Here is a 19497-nt window from a genome sequence, read left to right as displayed (position 1 = left end):
AGTATGCCATCCACATAAAGAATGAGAAGCTCACCAAAGTGTGTCCATATTGAAAATAGTGATGTACTATCATGGGGCATAATGATACCTAGATATGCCCAGCAAGGAGATGTTGCTAGTGCTCGGGAACTTCTTTAGAAAATTAGAGGATGAGCATATCAAAGCCTAGCAAAGCTACATTGTTAAGTGCCTCAAATGTGGACTCTTGACAAAGGACATGAAGATGCAGATAGTTTTCTACTTTGAAATGCAATATATGTTGAGCATGGACATGGTCTTCTTGCCCTTAAACTGTTTGAAAAATTAGGACTTATGTAGTGTGAACTCAAAACCCCTTTTAGTAATGCAATAATGAATCCACTTGCCCCCATGTATTGTTGCTATGCTGGAGGATGCCTTCATTACATTGACAAAGGTTACATTATTTGTGTCTATGCCCTCTTCTTACATGGAACAGTTGGATGCCAAACTGGTGATACCAGTTCAGCTGCAGGAAGACAACTAAACCTCCTATGGGATGCTTAAATGCTTGTGTTGCTCTATAGCCATGTTAGTGGACTTAGTGGCTCAAAGGTCTAGAGCTGATGGAAGGTCTGGCAACCCTTTTTACTCCCAGAGACCTGTGAAATGATGCTATAGACTGGCCACTGCCCACCACTTCTATGCCTGTAAATGGCCCATTCTAGCCACTTTGTGTGGGGGTTAAAGGTCACTGTGTCTTTACCCCGGTTATGTACAATACTCAAACACATATATAAATGAATGAAAAAGAAGATTAGGGTGGTTCTGCACCCACCAAAACTTGTGGCTCTCTGTCTCTCTCTCTCTCCTTCCGTTCTTGCTTCCGTTGAGAGCACTCTCAATTGGTATCAGAGCCCGGGTGATCTAGCTGAGCGTGCGTGAATGCTTGGAAGCTCAGTAGCTCTGTGGGAGGAAGGAGAAGCTTTGTGGGAAGCTTTGTGGGTGACTTTACTTGCATCTGAGTGTGCAGAGACCTTGGAGGAACCTTTGGAGAAGTCACTTTGGCTTTGCGAAGTGGTTTTGAGAGCCTGTTAAGAGCTTTCAAAGAAAAAGTCGTTTTTTGAGCTTTTCCCTGTTCCGTTCGATGACAGAGACTCCATATTGACTTGTAGAGGCAACTATTGCTTGCTTTTGGTGTCCACATTACTTCAGGAGCTTGGAAACACCTTCATTCTTGAATCTGAGATCATTTCATTGGATTTCTGACTCACTGTGTCAGTTCCTGCGTTTTTTGCCCGGGTGTTGAAACTCAAGTTTGGAGCAACCATTTGCAGATCTGTCAGTTCCGGTGGACTCAGGAGGTCCTAAAACTTCTATGTTGCTCATCATTCGCACTCCGGTGGAGTTTACAAATAGCTCTATTTCAAAAAACGTTTTTCAGCCCGTGTGTTGGACCCAGTGATTGAGACCACGGTTTCCAACACCGTCTGTCCCATTGCGTTCCGGACGCCCAAAAACCCCTACCTATTAGTTCTTGCGCGATTTGGTGGAGGATTTTCAGAGTTATAGATCTCTATGTATTCGATTTCGTCTCTCTGTTATGCATTTTTCATTCTAAGGTTTTAAAACCTTAGATTTATGCCACATGGCAGTGGATAAGTGTTGACTCCCATTTCTCACTCATCGGTTGGGATTTTGGAGTTCTGGCAGAAGAGAGATATTTGCAGATCTTCTTGCTGATTCTGATTATGCAATGGCACCCATGTTTTGAGGCATCTCAGGTTCTATTTTCAGTAGCGCTCATTACCGTGGGACTATGATTTCTTGAGCATACCTTATGCAGATCACTCTGGTTGCAGTTTGAGTAGTGTGCGCTCATTCGTGGTGTGCATTGGGCTGCAGTGGATGATTTATAGGCCATTTGGATGCATTGCGGTCCTTATTGGATGTGCTGATAGGCCCAAATTGCCTTGTGAGATGCTATTTTTATGGACGCTTTGCACATGGATGCTATTTTAAGCTGAGGGACAGCTTTGACACATTGCAGGTGATGCACTGATAGTGCTATGCTCTCTTGGATGAGATATTATTGATGCATATGCCAGTGGACGATGTTTATGCTTGAGTCATTTGGCACTTATTGGCATTTCCTTTTGGGCCAGATTTGCTCATATGGATGCATAGTATATGCACATGAGTCAGATGCATCTTTTGATGCTTTGAGCTTTGAGTTTTTGGTGATATTTCACTCTATTGTGGCATACACATTTGGGTGCACCTGGTATTTGGTGTGATTCTCTCTTGTATGCACTAGCATTTGGGATTTTGTTTCATTTGCATCATGGCATCCTCTTCCATGTCTAAAAAGGAGTTTTTCAACATTAAAAAGTTTGATGGGACAAACTTTTCTTTGTGGAAAGAACAAATAAGGAATGTGCTTATTCAAAAGAAGCAGATTAAACCCTTGGCAGGGATTGAAGCTAAGCCTGCAAATATGTCTGAGGATGATTGGAATGAGTTGGATGCATTAGCAAAGTCTACTATTAGACTTCATCTTGCAGAGTCAGTTTATTTCACAGTAGTAAATGAGCAGACTACGGAAGATTTGTGGAAGAAACTGTGTGCCACTTATGAGAAGGAAACTGCCTCTAATAAAGTTTACCTCATGAAGAGGTTGTTTGAGCTGCAGATGAAGGAAGGGGTCTCCATTGCTTCTCACTTGAATGAATTCAATATTATTTTCAGCCAGCTTCAGGCTCAGAAGATGAATTTTGATGCGGAGACTAAGGCAATATTTCTCTTATGTTCATTGCCATCCTCATGGGATACCTTCCATACAGCTGTCAGTAACTCTGCACCTGGTGGAGTACCGAAATTTGATGATGTTGTGGGTAGCTTGTTGGCTGAGGAGATTAGACGAAAGTCTATGGATGGCAACAAGCAAGATGCAGCCTTAAATGTGCAAAGGGGCAGATCACAGTTCAGGGGGAAGTCCCAAGAAAGAGGGAAGTCTCGTAGCAAATCCAGGGCACGGAACATTGTGTGTTACCATTGTGGCAAGAAGGGCCATATGAAAAAGGATTGCTACAAGCTGAAAAGAGAGCAAAAGGATAAGAAAAAGAATGCAAATTGGGGTGCAAATCAAAAGGAAGAGAGTCCAAGGGAGGACAAAGGAAAAGTGAAGATCGAGGAGATCAATGCAGTCACACATGATAGTGACAATGATGTTCTCTTCATGTCTACTTTATCTGCAGAGTTGCTTACCACTTCAGATGATGCATATTCCCAGGATTGGATTTTGGATTCTGGTGCTTCATTCCATGTTACTCCCCATAGGGAATGGTTCTCCACTTATGATAGTGGAAAGACAGGTTGTGTGCATCTTGGAAATGACTATGCATGTGACATAGTGGGAGCAAGTGACATAAAGTTTTCTTTTGCAAATGGGTCTGCATTTGTTTTGAAACATGTGAGACATGTGCTTAAGTTGACCAAGAGTCTTATTTCAGTGGGTCAGCTAGATGATGCTGGTTTTCACACCACTTTTGGCTTTCAAAGTTGGAAAATTCAGAAGGGCTCTATGCTTTTGGCCAGGGGTGCCAAGTGTGGGACTTTGTATCCCTTACATGTATCAGGGGTATTTGATCATGTTGTTGTAATAACCGAGCAGCCAAGCACTTCTTTGTGGCATTGCAGGTTGGGGCACATGAGCCAGAATGGAATGAAACTCTTATGCCGTTTGGGTTATGTACCGCATTTGAGTTTCTCTGATTTTGAATTTTGTGAGCATTGTCTCTATGGGAAGCAGACTAAATCAGCCCATAAAAGAAGGGGAAAGAAAGAGTTTGAAATGCTTGATTTGGTGCATTCAGACGTATGTGGTCCCATGCCTACACGGTCATTAGGCGGGGCTGAATACTATGTGACATTCATTGATGATGCGACTAGGAAAGTGTGGGCTTATGCTATAGCTCGGAAGAGTGATGTGTTCCACGTATTTCAGAAATGGCTGGCCTTGGTTGAGAATCAGTCAGGTAGAACGCTTAAATGCCTACGGACTGACAATGGTGGAGAGTATCTCTCTCATGACTTTCAGCATTTCTGTGATACTCGTGGGATTAAGAGGGAGCTTACATCCCCTCGTACTCCAGAGCAAAATCCAGTTGCAGAAAAGATGAACCGTACCATTCAAGAAAGGTTGCAATGCATGCTTTCCAATGCAAGTCTTTCTGGTGGTTTTTGGGCTGAGGCAATGAAGACTGCAGTGCATGTGATCAATAGATCACCTAGTAAGAGTTTGGATGGTGGTATTCCTGAAGAGGCATGGCATGGAGTGGAAAGAAGCCCTCTTACTCTCATTTGCGTATATTTGGGTGTGAGGCATATGCACATGTGCCAAAAGAGCTTCGAAAGAAGCTAGATCCTAACTCTAGGAAATGCATCTTTCTAGGTTATGGTGAAAGTGGAGAGATGGGCTATCGTCTCTAGGATCCAGAAGCAAAGAAGATCATACGCAGCCATGATGTGGTCTTCAATGAGAAGAAGATGCATAAGGCACCCATGAGGGATGTGGAAATGAGGAGAATCACTTTCCAGGATGTGAATCCACCTGCCTATGTTGATAGACAGCAAGCTGTCCATGCACCAAATGTGCAAGAAATGGTACCACCAAGTACTCCCACAGGTATACAATCAAGGGTAGATGATGGATCATCTATAGGTGGAAATGATGAGCCAAATGTGGCTGATATGCAAGTGGGACAGCAAGCTGAAATGCCCTTGAGAAGATCATCTAGAGTGTCTAGACCGCCTGATAGGTTTGTTCTAGGGGTAGACTATGTGATGCTTACTGATTGCGGGGAGCCTTCTTGCTATAGAGAGGCTATGATGCGTGAGGATCAACGTAAGTGGGAGTATGCTATGCAATCAGAGATGAGTTCACTTATGAAGAATAAGACTTGGGACTTGGTTTCTTTGCCACATGGAAAGAAAGCATTGCCATGTAAATGGGTCTACAAAATGAAGGTCACAGGTGATGATGTGCCTAGGTACAAGGCCCGTTTGGTTGCTAAAGGGTTCAAGCAAGAGAAGGGTGTGGACTTTGATGAGATATTCTCTCCGGTTGTGAGGATGACCACACTTAGATGCATGCTTGGACTAGTGGCATCAGAGGATATGGAGCTTATGCAGATGGATGTCAAGACAGCTTTCTTGCATGGGGATTTGCATGAGGAAATTTACATGGTGCAGCCGGAAGGCTTTGAAGAAAAGGGCAAAGAGCATTTAGTTTGCAAGCTAAAGAAGAGTCTCTATGGTCTTAAGCAAGCGCCTAGAGAATGGTATCAGAAGTTTGATGCTTTCATTCGGTCCCAGGGTTTTAGAAGGAGTGAAATTGATCACTGCCTCTACACTAAAAGGGCTAAGGATAATAGCCTGATAATCTTGGCACTATATGTGAATGATATGCTATTGGCTAGCAAGAATACTTATGAGCTAGATGCATTAAATGCCAAGTTGCATGAGGCCTTTGATATGAAGGATTTGGGACTTGCAGGTCATATTCTTGGTATGTGCATCACGCGTGATCGGAGTAGGAAACTCCTTTGGCTTTCACAAAAAGAGTATGTTACAAAAGTATTACAGCGTTTCAATATGGAGGGGGGGAAGGCAGTGAGTACTCCATTGCCTCCATATGTGAAACTGAGTCATACAGATAGTCCCAAATCAGATGAGGAAAGGGCCATGATGGCCAAGGTTCCTTATGCATCAGCAGTTGGGAGTCTTATGTATGCTATGATAGCTACTAGACCAAACATTGCATTTGCAGTGGGAGTTGTTAGCCGGTATATGGCTAATCCAGGAAAGAGGCATTGGGAGGCAGTTAAGTGCATCATGAGGTACATGAATGGTACCAAGGAGATGTGCATTTGCTTTGGTAAAGGAGACATGCGTGTACTTGGGTACACAGATTCAGACTATGCAGGGCATGTGGATATTAGGAGATCCACTTCTGGTTATGTGTTCACCTTTGCAGGTGGTGCAGTGTCGTGGATGTCTCGTGCACAGAAGTGCATTGCTTTGTCTACCACAGAGGCTGAGTATGTTGCAGCCACAGAGGGTTGCAAGGAGGCTATATGGCTTGATCGACTAGTGGGAGATTTGGGGATTCATACAGGTGTACCGACATTGCATAGTGATTCCATGAGTGCTATTCAGCTAGCACGGAATCCGGTCTTTCATGCAAAGACCAAACACAATGAGGTCAGGTACCATTTCATCAGGGAGGTACTTGAGGACAAGCGCATAGAGCTTGTCAAGGTTCATACAGATGCCTACACTTATCACTCACCAAGTCTTACCAAATAGGCTACATGAATATATTGTGGAACATTTTGAATATAAGAATTATAAATTGTCATTTTCATAAATGAGAGTGGAGGGGGACCTCTCCTCATGAACAAAGGGATGTCCTCATTACCACCCCTTGCCTTTCCACCCCTCCCCTCATACCTTTTCCACTACTTAATACATATTTTAATTCTTTTCAATTGGGGGGACCTATTAAATGGATCTACTTGGAATGGCCAGGTTGATCAATGCCATAATAAGATGGGTCTGTAAGCTTGGCCTGCCTTCATGTTAATACCTGAATTTCTCCTACTATGTGCCCCTCTCCCATACCTTCCTTGATGGTACTTGCTATGTGCGATTGTGTGAAAAGTTTATTCTTCATCTTCCCATTTTACAATTGGCTTAGCGGAGCATGACTAAACCTATATCTAAAATAAATTTTTATTTGTATTCATGGACTTTGAAGGATAGACAGCCAATTAGGGCAAGTGTGAGAGAATGAAATTTGGGTCATCAAGAAACTATCAAGAAGATCCTTGAAAATAATGATAATGAGACACCTACATACACTTGCCACCACATACTAGAGAGAGCTTCTGTAAAGAGATGAATGAGTCATAACTAGCATAGGAAGGCTTCCTTTGTTGAGGCTTAGCCTAGACTCCTAGTGACATTTGACTACAAAAACATATTGTACTCTTCCAATAACCCCAAGCGCAACCCCTTGACTAGCACATCGCAAGGAAAACTACAACTCAAACATAAGGCCACATCAAGCCTAAGTTAAAAACAAACTCGCTTTCTCAAAGGGTCTTGCACAAAGATTTGAGGCCAAATGGGACTTGCACTTTGCATGTGTAACCTTAAGACATGTAGCTACATGCTAATTGTGCTAGTTTACAAATGTAGTGGAGGTAAGTCTCCAAATAATAGCTAATTGTTGGCATTACATGTTAGCATCAAGCTATAGAAAGAACATTAAGCATTACCTTGCATTTTTGAACATTTGTTGGTCATTGCTTCGTTACCACAGGCAAGATCACCATAGAATAACCTAGCATAAGCAGCCTTGGATGTTCACATTGGGGCATAATCTTCCCTACTATCCTCGTGAATTCATTAAGTGCCATAGCCATAGCCATGTGAATTCATTAATGATTCATATTATCAAATTAAGTGCCTCATTTGATTCGACTTGCAACTTAGTTTAGCATTTTTTGCTACATATTATTACAAGTGCAAGTGATTGGAAGGAATGGAGAGCCATTGTTGTCCTCTCTAGAGAGTTCATGGTCAAAACAGAGGACATGCTCTCCATCCAAAGCAAGCATCCCTAACCTTTTATGGGTGCATGTAGCTAAGCCCCCAAACATGTAGCTATTTGATCTATCATTAGTTTTTATTACTTGATGTTTGCTCGTTTCATTCCTTTTGTTGCATTGGTTTTCACGTGGTTACCTTATTGATATTTGTGTTATCATGACCTCTTTGGTTTCATGATGGCAAAATTCTCGTTGTCCTTATTAAAATATCATTCTTCTTTGTTCACTACAAGAACTTTAATTAATAGCTCCATCCATATGATTAATTTTGAAGTACTAATTTTGTATAAGTAACAACAAAAAAGATTATGTATGAAACCCTTTTACCAATTTTCTATGCAACCCTTTTAGATTTATGTGCCAAGTTATTGTCTTGTGAAATAGCTTTTGCCTGTAAATACTATTTTCTTTGAAATTCTCATTTTGCGATTATTATTTCATATAAGCTCTTTCTATTACACAATGCGAGCCTTTGTTGTATCGAGTAGATAAGAACAAGTTAAGGATTTGAATGAAACATTTCATTCAATTTTTTCTTCTATAAAATTTTTATTTTAAAAAAAATCAGATCTATTAGGCTAAATGAAAATGTGAAGCATAAGGATTTCTTAAAAGGAAGAATTCTGAAATGAAGATGTTCCCAAAGTTGTGGCAATTATAGTAACCTTTTTGATTCTCTATTAATATTTCCAAGCCCTGTTGAGAGTTCACGCTCAACATCATGTGATCATGTGTGCATAGCACCATCACATGATCATATGTGCATAGCACTAACCTTATAGAGTGCTATAAAGGAAAGGGTTAGATCCCCTAACCCTAACCCTAAAAGGGTTTGTATATATTCTATTTTTTTAACTAAATCTAGTGTACCGTTAGTCATTTGTGGTGTGCTCTCTAGTTGTGCCCTCTCTCCTCATTCCACTTCTCCTCTCCCCTCTTCATATTTTGTCATGGTATCAGAGCTCTTCATATTTTGTCATGGTATGAGAGCTCTTCATATTTTTGTCATGGTATCTTGCTAGCCTCTCCAAGGCCCTCCAATAGAAGGCTTCGGCATGCAAGAGCAAAGGCAACTCTCCATCGGCGACCAAACAACAATGACATCCAGCCAACGCTCCGAACACACAGCGCTCTTATAGCGACGTCTCTCTGCCAATGCTCTAGTCTCCTATGACTAGAAGCAAACGGGCTCCCACCAGAGTCTCATCGTGACGCTCGCTCCAAACAAGCCCACTGGCAAATCTCAGTAGCCGCAACGACCTCTTAGCTTCAGGTCCCTCTAGCAAAGCTGCCGGTGAATTGCCTCCACATCCGCTAGCTTTTGCTGTAGAATGTCGCAATTCTTCTTAGATTCATGGAGTTTTGACTCAGTTTTCTTCCACGCTCTCTCTGTTTTTGCAACCTTGTTTTCCACCACCCGCACATTCTCTGAAGGATGTGCAATCGGGAAGGAGGCTAAGCTACCTTCCCCTTGGCCAGGCGTTCGAATGCCGGAGGATGCAGCTCGAGCCTCATTTCTTCAAGCATCAGTTCCTTCTCTTCCAAGTGCGCATTCAAAGAGCTAACGAGCCGATTGTGGTGAACCGCCTGCTGAAGCGCTTCAGCCTCCAGCTGCCCCATTTTGGATGCGAGCCTCTCCTCGGCAGCCTCCACATTCTGCAGCCGAGCACGCAACTCAGACACCTGCCGCTCAAGGGCGTCAACTAGTAACGAAGAAGACGATGGAATCCCAAAGATTTCGTCAGAATCATCAGAGATTCCGATCCTCCGTGTAATGCCACGTGGCATCCCACACTCAACCCAACCTTATCCTCAGGGTCACCACTCACTCCAAGAGTGGTCTGCAAGTTGACACGTGGCAGACCTTATCTGCCACGTCACCCTCGAGTGACACATCATCATTGCCATGTCAATTTACCCACATCATCAGCCACATCACTTATGCCACATCGGTAGACACATCACCATTGCCACATCATCAATCAAAGCTGAGTCAGCCAGTGCCACCTCAACCACTGCCACCTCAGCTGTCCAATCAACACTCACCTCTACAAGCACACACAGTGCTTTACAGTCACTTCATGTGACCACTCCTACCACCTCAGCACAGAGCTTCACTAGCACACCTCTTGCTTGGCATAGTGCCACATCATCATTGCATATGACTCACAGTGACACATCATCATTGAGCACCATTTGCACTCCTTTTGCCCCTCCACCTAGATCAAGTCGTATCTCTTGATCCAAGAAGAATTTGAGGGTGCTCCAAAAAGGAAAGTTGCTCATTTTTCGTGCTCTACGTGCTCGTCACATCATGCGCACATTTCGACACAAGTTACACTCACATTTGAGCCTCGTCGACAAAAGCACTTCCTTCACGCACATTTGCCTCTACATCGACGCATCTGACCCAGCACTCAAAAAGAACAAAAGAAAAGGAATTATTTGCTGTTCTTTCATCGATCGATGATTGGTCTAGATCTAGATTAGAGTAGACTAGATCGCTGTAGAGGGGACGCTTTGAATTTCCCCAAGTTGCCAATCTAAGCCATGCCCGAAATTCCTGACTAATACCTACTCGGAGTCAATCCATATGCTCACATATGGTTTCACATCATTACATTTCCTGAAACCTTACGTTCATCAGTTCAGTGAGTAGACTTCAGAGTTCAGAGGCATTGCAGATTGATTCAGTGGGTAGATAGCATTTGATTTCACACACACATTCCACCATTGTAAAGCCTATTCTCGGCTATCTCACGGCATCGTGCACATCATTTCAGCCTTATAAAGCCTCTTGGCTATTCCTGGCATCATTGCCATAAGCCTTGTAATACAGATCAAATTTTATATACTCTGTAGTTCTATCTTCACCGATGGTACAGAGATTTCACTTGCATATTCAGTGTATTTGCAGTTGATTCATACAGAGATTTTCACAACACTTGAGTACATTTCTTGCACCATGTCGACTAGCAACCTCAATCTGGAGGCATCTGCTAAGTTAGACAACTCCAATTATGGTACATGGAAATACCGAATGGAGACCATTCTTGTGCTTCAGGACAAATGGGAGTATGTCGATGGGTCTACACCTAGACCATTGGACAATCCAACCACTAGTAGCTCTACTCCATCTGTTGTCACAGCACCAGCAACGGGATCTACATCAGGATCTACATCTACACAAACAATTTCTGCACTAGTAGCAGATACTGCCATTGCTCGAGCTCAAGCAGAATGGGATAAGAAAGACAAGTATGCCTATCACCTGATCAAGCAGAATGTGCAAGATGTCATGCTAGGACAACTCAACACAGTCAAGACATCAAAAGAAGCATGGGATATGTTTGCAGCTCTCTACGAGTCCAAGAACACATCCAGGATTCTCACCCTAAGAAATCAGATCAACCAGAGTCTCCGCAACAGCAGTGAAACTAGTCATGCTTATGTACTCCGCATCAAAGACTACAATAGCAGTGAAACTGGTCATGCTTATGTACTCCGCATCAAAGACTACAACAAACAACTTGCAGCAGCAGGAGAGACTATGAACCCCGTAGAAATGGTTCAAGTAATCCTGAATGGACTAGGAGAGGGATACGAGAATCTAGTCTAGAGTATTGCCATCTAACAGCAAATTCCAACACTGGAAGAACTTCAATCAGTTCTACTTGGTGAAGAACTCAGGACTCAAGCCATTCAAGCACGTAAAGGTCATTCTAATGATCAGGCATTCACAGCTTCAGGCAGAAGCAGAGGCAAAGGAAAAGGCAGAGGTAGATCATATCAGAAAAGTGGTCATCATCAATAAAATCAAAGTCAGAATCAACATCAGCATCAGCATCATCCTTAGCAACATCAGAATCAGCAAAGAGGAAATCATTCCAATCGAGGAAGATTCCAAGGACGAGGGAATGCATCCACCAACGTGTCAAACATCTAGTGCAACTACTGTCACAAGTTTGGACACTATGAAAGAGATTACTGCAAGAAGCAGTACGACTAAGGTGGTCAATCTAGCAGTAATCGAGGGAATTCCTAAAGCAGAGGAAATCATCGTGGTGGACTTTTTAGTCACAGTCATTTTGCAAATGAACATGGAAATATGTTTCTTGCAAGCGAGAAATTGCATCAGACTGATACAGTGTACTTAGACACTGATTTTAATCCCAAAAAGGATTTCAGTTATCAAGTCGACCAAGTGGAACAGGATCCTTGGTACATTGGTAGCAGTGCATCATCTCATATGACAAATGGTTCACAGAAATGAAGCCATTAGAAGGTCAAAAAAATGTCATCTACATAGTAGATAATACATCGAATCTAGTTCAAGGGTGTTATCCCTATGAACAATTTTACTGGTACTAAAGGATTGGTCAAAGATGTGCTCTATGTTCCAAAGCTCAGCAAGAACCTTTTGTCAGTAGGTCAAATGACGGAACACAATTACAAAGTCATCTTCAAAGGTGATGAATGCACTATCAGCGACAAATCCAAAAGATTTTAGCTAGTAGCAAAAGGTGTCAAAGAAGGATGCTTATACAAAATGCTAGCTACAGTACTAGATAAGCATGCCATGTCAGCTCAACCACAACAGATGCCACTATCTACAAAATGGCACAAGAGATATGGCCATGTCAACTTCAAGTACTTGTTAGATCTCAGGATTCAAAATATGGCAATTGGGATTCCGAAGCTACAGTTTCTTGGAAAGGTTTGCGAAGCATGCTGCTTTGGCAAACAAAAGCGAACCAACTTTGTCAAAAGTACCTCTCGTGCACGAGGTATTCTTGATTTGATTCATACATATGTATGGGTTTATGCCTAGACCCGTAGCATCAATGGTTCACTTTAGTACTTGACTTTCATCGATGACTATAGCAGATATTGTTGGGTCTACTTTCTGAAAGAGAAATATGAAGTGTTTTCCAGATTTCAAGAATTTAAAGCCATGGTAGAAAACCGGACAGGCAGAAAGATCAAGGTCATGAGATCAGATAGAGGAGATGAATACATGTCCTCAGCATTCATGAACTTTTGCAAAAATCACGGCATACGGAGACAATTCACATGTGCAGATACTCCTCAGTAGAATGTAAGAGCTGAAAGAAAGAATGGGACTTTAGCAGACAGTGCTAGAGCAATGCTTAGTGAAAAGCATCTTTCGAATCAGTATTGGGCAGAAGCAATAGCCATTGCAAACTACTTGCTTAATCGGCTTCCTACCAAACCGATACAGGGTATGACTCCTTATGAAGCATTCATTGGACACAAGCCAGGCATTGGGCATCTCCACATATTTGGTTGCATAGCATATGCCCACATACATGATGATCATCGCAGGAAATTGGATGCGAAGTCACGCAAATGCATCATGGTTGGCTACAGTGAAGAAAGCAAAGCAAACAAATTGTATGATCCCATCAACCGCAAGGTCATTATCTCCAGAGATGTAATCTTTGATGAGGAATCAGAATGGAAAACCTCACCTACACAAGAGATAGAAGCATCGACTTCACAGTCATCTACAGAACAGGTTGATGAAGAAGAGCAAGAATTGCCAGCAACACCCCAAGCAGAGCCACATCAGCTCAGACAGTCTACTAAGGAAAGCAGACCACCAGCCAGATTGACATATGCTCAGAAAGGCAAAGCAATTCAGGTGGAAACCACCAACTATGCTCTTATGACTACCATCATGGCTACACAAGAGCCAGTGTACTTCAAAGACGCAGTAGACAAGCCAGAATGGCAAACAGCTATGAATGAAGAAATGGATGCTTTGTATAAGAATAATACTTGGGAATTATGTGACCTTCCACCAGGAAAGAAGGCCATAGCAAACAAATGGGTATACAAAGTGAAGTATAATCCAGATGGCAATATTCAAAGATATAAAGCCAGATTAGTTGCAAAAGGATTTGCACAACAATATGGTCAAGACTATGATGAGACTTATGCTCCAGTAGCAAAGATGGATTCCATACGGTTCTTGATATCACTAGCAACACTCAGCAAATGGAATGTGTATCAGCTTGATGTCAAGAATGCATTTCTCAATGGTTATTTAGATGAGGAAGTCTACACGCAACAACTAGCAGGTTATGTTGAACTAGGAAAGGAGAATAAGGTTTTCGATCTCAAGAAAAATTTCTATGGCTTAAAGCAAGCACCCAGAAGTTGGTACAATAGAATTAACAAGTATTTTGTTGATCTGGGATACATGAAGTCCAATGCAGATCATAGTCTCTACTACAAAGTTCAAGGGGAAGACATTACTATTGCACTTTTGTACGTAGATGATCTGATTGTGACAGGAAGCAAGGATAGCTTCATCAAAAATTTGAAACAAGACTTATCTGTAGAGTTTGACATGAAAAATCTTGGACTTATGCACTATTGTCTTGGAATTGAGTTCTGAAGAGATTCAGATAGCACATTCATGAGTCAGCTCAAGTATGTTGACAGTCTCCTGAAGAAGTTTCATATGGCAGATTGCAAGATTTTAGCCACTCCCATGGAATAGAGTTTGAAACTTACTAAAGATTCAGAAAGGCCTACAGTCAATGACAGATACTACACACAGCTCATCGGATCTCTTATATATCTGACAATCACACGGCCAGATATTTGTTATGCAGTAAGCTCACTAGCACAGTTTATGGCAAATCCAAAACAGTCTCATTGGAATGCAGCCAAAAGAGTCTTGAGATACATTAGAGGTACAAGACAGTTTGGGATAGAATACAGAGGAAGTCATCCATAGTTGCATAGATACTGTGACAGTGACTATGCCAGAGATCATGAGACTAGGAGATCGACACAGGGATATGCATTTTTCCTTGGTCAAGGTGCTATATCATGGTTGTCAAACAAACAGCCAACTGTTTCTTTGTCTTCGACTAAAGTAGAATATAGAGCACTCACTACATGTGCATGTGAGGCTATATGGCTCAGAAGACTATTGTTAGAAACAGATTACTTTGATGAGTCAAAGCCAACAACAATATACTGTGATAATCAATCGGCTCAAGCATTGGCCAAAAATCTAGTATATCACTCCAGGACAAAGCACATTGATGTTAGAGAGCACTTCATCAGAGAAAGAGTGTTACTTGGTGACATCACACTGTGATAGCAAAGAAAATGTTGTAGATATCTTTACCAAATGACTCGGTAAAGAGCTATTCAAGAAACACCGACTAGCTCTTGGTTTGACGTAGAGGAAGGACATTCCCATTAAAGGGGTGTGATGGAATGTAATGCTCAGTCCTTCTTCGATTCCCCAGAATCATCATCTTGAGGGAAGGCCTACTTCATGATGTTGATCTTGAGGGAAGGTGTTGAGAGTTCACGCTCAACATCATGTGATCATGTGTGCATAGCACCATCACGTGATCATATGTGCATAGCACTAACCTTATAGAGTGCTATAAAGGAAAGGGTTAGATCCCCTAAGCCTATCCCTAAAATGGTTTGTATATATTCTATTTTTTCAACTAAATCTAGTGTACTGTTAGTCATTTGTGGTGTGCTCTCTAGCTGTGCCCTCTCTCCTCTCCCCTCTTCATATTTTGTCAAGCCCTTCCTCATTAATGTAATGACGTCCAAGTAAGCTAGATATACAACATCTAGCCACCATAATACATGAGCATTGAGGAATCAACTAGTCCTAAACACAAGAAGGGGTTACTAAATCTAATTTAAGCTACTTAATTCATGTGCAATAAATATTTTACACTTTGAGGATAGCTACATATGAAGTAATTACTTATAGGTCCCATGTAGTATGCATGCTTCATTGTATAGATTCATGATCTGCATAATTACATACAAAAGAGCATGTTCTAAGACCAAGTGCTTGTTTTTTTTGGGGGTGCTGACCTCCCCCTTTTATATAGGTCGACATTTTTTGGAAAAAAAAGTAAGAGCAAGTGCTCTATCAATATAGAGATTACAATAAAAAGCAATGGGGATATTTACTTTTGAGCACATGCATTGATGATGTAGTTTTGGGCCCAAGCCCATTGGGAAGCCCCAAAAGGTTACCTTTACATATTTTTTATGCACATCTAATCCATTCAAAATTCTACACAATCAAGCCACCTTAACTCAGATTACTCTTTGAAGTAAAAATGTAAAATCCATGTCTTCTTCATCTAAAATTATACATAATTCACTCGCTTATATTTAATGAGTCTTAATTATGTAGTTTTGAATAGGCCACCGAACCCAAACTCTACGTCTCTCTGAGATCTTGATCTCTATGCATTGCAAAGTCTACAATCTTCTCTCATAATCTCCACAATCTACAAGCATTGTGCCCCTCTATAAATTCCAATATCTACAAGCTACTCTCTCTCTCTCTCTCTCTCTCTCTCTCTCTCTTTATGTCCTTGTTATTCTATTGCAAACAAGGTTGCTATTCTTACCTTGATGCCTTCAAAAATGCATTTGAATGCTAAAGGATTTTATATTCAAAGTTCTCATGTTGTCTATTACAAAGAAGGTGGCATTCTTACCTCTTCTTGCTTTTGAAAGCTATATAAACTTTTGTGTTGCAAATTTCTTGTCATATTCTTAGGGTGGCATAGCATGAACTTATCCTCATGCATTCCGAGTCACAATGCAACCTTCTCAACATGGGTGACACAACTCTAAGAATCAAGGTGGACATCATTGTTGAATAAATAAAAGGTGGAATAGATGCATTTAGAACAAAGAACATGGTTATGAAAGAGATGATGATGTAGCATATTGTACAAGGCATCTGACCTTTATCTTAAGATCAATGGAAGTTCCCAAATCATTGGATATTGTATAAATACATATCAATCAATAATCATGAGCTAGCTTTTGATAAATACATCGCAACCAATGTTAGCCTAAGGTTTGATTCTCACTTTTGTGGACTCGTTTCCTAGTGACTCCTATGGTCAAGACACAGTTAACATACACTAACCTTTGGTTAGCTCTTTTCTTAGTGGCTCCTATGGTTAAGAGGCAGTTGCAAGCATCATTGTGATGTGTGAAATGTAGACATTGGAAAAGTATGCACAAAGGGTGAAAGCTAGCATGGTTAAACATATTTGTTTACAAGTACCCCTAGATGAAGGGCATTTGGGTTTTTGCAAATGATTCCAATCTCGACATTTGATAATGTGATGTATTGGCCTATTGTCCCTCTATCCACATGTTAAAGATCATTCATCTTTGATTCAGTAAATGACATTTATGATTTGATGAAGATCTATTCATGTCCTATTAGTTGTGTGAATTGGACAGTTTCCCATAAATGTGTTTGGGGGTTGCTTAACTACTCAAGGATCATCAAACAAAACTTTAACTATGCTCCACTGCATTAAACCTTTAGTGAAATTCTTAAATAGCCTTTTCATTTAAGGTTAAGACAATAAAGTTGTGAGCATAGATAGTGAGACTATCAAGTGTTTAATTAATTACAATTATAGCCTATAAATGTGTTTGGGGATTGCTTAACTACTCAAGAGTCATCAAACAAAACTTTAACTATGCTCCATTGCAATAAACCTTTAATGAAATTCTTAAATGGCCTTTTCATTTAAGGTTAAGAAAAGAAAGTTGTGAGTATAGACCATGAGAAGCTCAAATGTTTAATTAATTATGATTGTAGCCTTCATGTGGACTAAGCTAGGTGGACGAAGGAAAATGCACCATATCCCATGGGAACCTCTCAAGGCCCCAAAGCTTGAAGGTGGTTAGGGCTTCCCAACATTCGGCTTGGCAAAATAGGGCCCTCATCTCAAAATTTCTTCCCCGTCTCTTTAATGGAGATTCACCCAGGATAGATCTAGTTGAACATTTCATAAAAATTGGTAAAGGAAGAGGGGTGGGGTCCTAGGAGGGGCTATCATGGTATGATCGACTTGTCTCAAGGTTCCCTCTGCAGATGCCAGCTAGGTCACTGCATGGAAAGAAGGCATTGACCTAAAATGGAATGGCTGACATGGCATAAGAGGTGATGCTAGTTTGCAGGAGAGCATACGGTGGAGTCTCGCCTTCCATGAGATGACCCCTTTGGTACCCATGATTTGGTGAGGGCTCACTCCCTATTTCGCGAAGGTTTCAAAATTTGCTTAGACCTTTGGATTCCAGCTTTGCATCCTGGATGACACTGGAGCAGATTGAAGCTAACATCAAGCTTACCGATGGGGATAAGGACCTTCTAAAAGTGGTGCTTGAACATATCCTCAAAGATTGGCCGACATATACGGTGGTGTCTACCCACTAGTGAGAAGTTGGATCAGAATCTTTGTATGCAATTAGACATTGCCATTGAAGCAAAACGAAGCTCATGGTAAGACCTTTGCAACAAATGGAAAAGAGACGCATGAATGCAAAAAACATGCCAAAAGCACAAGTGCATGAGATGACCATAGCACAAAACATGGCATCCACACATAAAGCATTAAGGCACATGGAAGAACAAAGCATCATGCATCAAGCTACATCAGGCAAAGAAGAGAACGCCATCAACATGAAGCATTGAGAAGCCCATCTTGACCACCTTTAGCCCATATGTTTGTAAATCGAACCTGGCCACCAGAGAGTAGCTATGAAAGCACCCATGGGAGGTATTGACATGTAAACCATACTTGACCACCTTAAGTAGCAATGCATGCACTAAGGGGAGGTGATGGATTTGTAACTCAAATCTACCACCTTGCAATAGCCAATGGATCATGGCACCAAGGGGAGGTGTTGAGATATGGTGCCATGAGCACATAATTAAAGGCTAAGGAATGTATTAAAGTAGCCACCCTAGGATGTGGACTACATGATGTGGAGATGTGGATTGAGGATATCCACAAGGAAAGATGTGGATCAAAGGATCCCATAGATGTTGACTATTCAAAGAGCACTCTCTATATAAGAGGCCTATCATGTATTATTGAGAACACACATTTGGAATAGATTGAGTGTTTCATACTTCCTGTCTCTCTCCCCATGGCTTTCTGTATTTGGTTTGATCCTCCGTGATCTTTATGTTCATTAAGTGATAGATTAGGCTAGTACAATCCACACTTTGTCAAAAGGGAGAGTGCAAAAAGGAAAAAGGGTTAGCCCTCCCTTCAAAAGGTGACTTGTATAAAAGGCCAAATGGTTGACTTTGGTCTTCATTGTTGTATGCACAAGTTGGGAATACAAGCTCCCTCTTCTCTTTCAAGAGTGTCTTTGGGTGTTATCTTGTCTCCCTTGGAGTGCCTTTGTGTTTGCCACTCCATCCCCCTTCACTCTCTCCTTCCCTCCTCCCTCTCCCTCCCTTCTCCCCTCTCTTCTCCCCTTCTCCCTCTCCTCTTCCTTCTCCCCCTTCCCTCTTTCTCTCGTGGAAACACATTGCAACAATTTGGGAGCCACTTGAGTGACACATGCAGATGGCTCATGCTTTGCATTGCTCTCACAAAGAGTATCATGAAGTGAAGGCTCCATTGACATTCCTTCAAGATACCCATGACACGTGAGTCACCATTGAGACTACACAGAGTTCAAGGTATGCTTTTGCATTGCATTTGCCTTCTCTCATCATCTACCCATCACTCATTGTTTCAAGCTTAACTTGGAGCTCTGATCGTGGAGTTGTAGGAGAGGAATGAGTGAAGAAGTGTGTGTGTGGACGGTGTGTGTGGACGGGAAAAAGGTGGAAAACTATCATTTTCTATTGGAAAGCATTTTTTATCATGGAAACCTTGTTTTTAATGTTTGTTAGTGTTTGAAGTGATAGGAAGGTAGTTTAGAAGATTGTTAAGGTGTGTGTGATAGCAAACTCCACCAACAACACCATAAAATGAAGATGGAAGCTCAATTCCAAAGTGGTTCTTGA

This window comes from Dipteris shenzhenensis, chromosome 24 (genome assembly GCF_047967505.1).
Source record: "Dipteris shenzhenensis isolate YYH24624 ecotype China chromosome 24, Dip_SZ_1.0, whole genome shotgun sequence".
Taxonomy (NCBI): Eukaryota; Viridiplantae; Streptophyta; class Polypodiopsida; order Gleicheniales; family Dipteridaceae; genus Dipteris; species Dipteris shenzhenensis.
This window is presented reverse-complemented; position numbering follows the sequence as displayed.